Below are 3,708 nucleotides of genomic sequence, written 5' to 3'. Positions count from 1 at the left end.
AGGAGGGACAGAGAGGATGAGCCATTACTGCTCATCAAGGAAGTTATGAGGTTGCAGGGAGACATACATACTACAAAACATTTAATGGGTTGTTAAAAACTAAAATGAAAGTATTAACTATGAATATATCAACAGTGAGTTCCTGGTGGTGCTTGCAGTCCATCCTGGACCTGGATGGGCTACGAGACCAAAGATCCTTGTCTCCTCTGCTAGTGTGACATAGGGGTGGTCTCCAGAATATTAGTCTCTCCACTGTTCACAGCACCGTCTGCTGCCATGTCACTAGAATCTTTTTCTAAAAACAACTCCATAACCATATTTAATAGATCTTATCAAAATATTTAACTGGCAAGTTCTGTAATAAAGGTGTCCGTTTTAAAAGTTTCAACAAGTGCAACATGTATTGAGAATCAGCACAGCCTTGTCTAATTATATGTTACTCATTAAGGGCCTATATGTGCAGTTTAATAGAGTTTAAGAGACCAGAAACAACAAAAACAGATATTGGCTGGAAAAATACTGCTGACATTAGCTGCACATGTTTTGATTATGGTAGACATGTTTTAAAGTTTCTGCAGGGAAAAATATGTTGTTGTGTTATGTTCATGATATTGAGCAGTGTGTATGGGCATTTTAATAATTTATTTAGCAAAGAATTGTCCTTTAATTCCTGCCTGTGCATTTCTCTTATGATTATGCAAAATGGCAGTTTCTGTCACAAGCTGCGTTTACATGGGTCCAAAAATCCTATTTACAATCAGATTAGGAGGTCAATCAGATTCATAATATCTCATTTAAACACCTTACCGGATCCGATTCACCCGGATCTGATTACATTTTGGATCGGATTGAAAGAGGTAGTCTACGCCGATTGATAATCAGCTTCAAGTCGCATGTAAACGGCTGACTAGAGTGGATTTGGTGGTTGATAGAGTGGATTATTCATTCTGTCCATGCGCGACCTAGTATGTAGGAGTCACGTATTGACGTTAGCGGGAAATAGGAAACAGGAAATAGGAAAGTCAAAGCAGTGTTGCCAAATTGGCGACTTTCTCGCTAAATCTGGTTCCTTTTTTGTCAAAAGCAACTAGGAACAATCTAACGACTTTTCCCTGTGTTGTTAAAGACATTTCTGGTTTGGAGACTCCGACATGAAAGCACGTATCACTGCTGTCTTCAACGAACAGTAGTAGGTAACTTGTAAGATGACCTTTGTTGTTTTATTAAAGGGATAGTTCACCCAAAATTCAAATTTGTATTGAAGCCCTGACATGAGAAATTGTTCCGCCGGTCAGTGCAAATCTCGCGTGACACAGGAAGAGCAGTGAACTGAGACACTGGGAGCTTGATGGAAATTAGCCTGTGGCTACAATCCGGCTTGTTTACGATTTTATGTTTCGTTCATGAACTTGCACTGTCCCACTTCAAATAAATTGAATTGAATTGAATTCCGCTACAAACAAGCTTAAAATATAGACTTATTTAATTTTTTTCGGAACAATTTCTCATGTCGGGGCTTCAGGACATTACAGACGAGCACTATGGAGGTATTTGGATGTTTTTTGGTGTGTCTTTTTGGACGAAGAAAAGTGAGCACCATTCCCAACCATTATATGGACAAATACTGCTGCGCGGACCCCCCGTAACTCCGAGAAGGCGCGGAGGACTTCTCTCAGCCCTTAGTCGACATGAGGGTGAGTAGATAATGAGTGAAATTTGAATTTTGGGTGAACTATCCCTTTAAGTGTCAACCATATTTCCTGAAATTATACATGGATTATGAGCTGATTCTGACCTCCCGCTGAAGGTTTACATTCATACATGTTCACCATTCATTAGTATTAGAATATGTTCTTTATGACAGCTTTCTAACGTTAGGATCCACACCACTGACATTGTTCTTCATTTAGCCATCAGTGACTAGTTCTTTTTGTTCATACTGAAACACAGGAAGATACTTTAATGTTGGAACATGCACAATGAACTCACATAGATGCATGTTTTTTTTGTGTGTGGTCTCAGTTTTTAGTTTTGAATCTCACTGTTACAATTTACCCCAACCTACCCTTGTAGTGGGGTAGGTTGTCACAGTGGCACTCCTTGCATTTGACATCAAGAAATGGATTCTGTGATGTACTTTGAGAAGTTTTTGGCATTGTTATTTGTAGAGGACACATGAGGGGACTTGCCCTGACTCGACTATTTTTGATACATTGGTTAAACATGTCAATTAGTTGGATATATTAGTCAAAACCGTTGCTTTGGTATTTCTTAACAAGGTGTTATCAACCTTTTGGTATTTCTTAAAGGAGAATTGCCCCCATGGGTTAGCGTTGCCGCTATCCTGAGCACCGGGTAGCCATGGTACATCTTCGGTTTGCCTGCATCAATTTTAGTCGCGTTTTTTGCTCCCCCCAACACTAGGTGACCATCAGGAAAATGATTTTGGGGTCAAAAATGGCTGGAATTGTCCTTTAACAAGGTGTTATCAGTGAGGTGGTGGTGCACCTGGATTTTAGGTAGGACTTTCCAGCAGTGTACTCCTTCTACTGGCTGGTTACCTATAAAGTGCCGAAGCGGAAGCAGGAAGTAAGCTTGCCATGGGACCTCAGTTAAAAAAAAATCTCCATGTAAGTGAACGGGAGTCAAAGTTTTATTTCGTGATCTGATTGAATTGTGCCATGAGAAAAAAAAAAGACCTTAACCTACTTAAAACATCGCGTTTCATGCCAAAAAATCTGCAGTTTGTTGTAAAACGGGAACGGAATAATGTAGCCTACTATTTTGTAAGATGGCTCTACGGACTACAGATTGGGTGTCCCGCAAAAAATACATCACCATCTTGGGGCGGTGTTTGGCTCAGTTGGTAGAGCACCCACCCCATGTGTTGAGGCTATAGTCCTCACTGCAGGCGGCCTTGGTTCGAGCGGTCCTGCCCCCAGTGGCGAAAGTAGGCCTACCGTTAATGCAAGTAATGCCGTCGCATTAGGACCCGTGGCCAAAAAAGGCCCGTGGTGAAGTCTGGTTAAAAAAATTAAAAATATTTAAAAAAAACTAATGCAAAGCCTGATTATCTTCTCAAGCAGTGCCATCTCTCTCTCTCTCTCTCTCTCTCTCTCTCTCTCTCTCTCTCTCTCTCTCAGTGACATGCTGTCATTCATTCATATTTCAGCACTGAGACAGCGGGCAGTGCTCTCAGTCACTCACTCTCACTCTCACGGGCAGTGCCATCATGCAAGGCTTTTTTTTTGTTCATTGATCTTTTTTTTTTTTAACTTTTTAACTGTCTGTGTTTTATTTGTCCTGATTTGTCTGCCTGTGTAGTGTTTTGTAATTGTCTACTGACTGTATGTATAAACCACTATCCTAGGCTAGCGTTTTTTCTCAGATCGCAGGATCAATCGCAGGAGTGTCCTCTGGGTCCTAGTGCCAACATATAAGGCAAGACACAGTCGCATACAGGCAGTCAAACGCTCACAGACACAGAGGCAGATGCTTTTATTTTGAAAACGAACAAGCCGTCCCGTACGGGGCGGCAAATCACAGGACGTCCCGGCGGTCAAACGGGACAGTTGACAACCCTCAGCTAAGTGATGCGACACCAAGGGGGCAGTTGTCGGTTCTGAGAAGTGAAGCTCACTTCCGCATTCAAAAAACTGCAATCCCCTCAGCTGTCGCTGGGGGCTGGTACCGGAAGGGAGCAACTCC

This window comes from Trachurus japonicus, chromosome 5 (assembly GCF_045865225.1).
Source record: "Trachurus japonicus isolate A0001 chromosome 5, Traja_1.0".
Classification (NCBI taxonomy): Eukaryota; Metazoa; Chordata; class Actinopteri; order Carangiformes; family Carangidae; genus Trachurus; species Trachurus japonicus.
Note: the sequence above shows the minus strand (reverse complement) of the source record.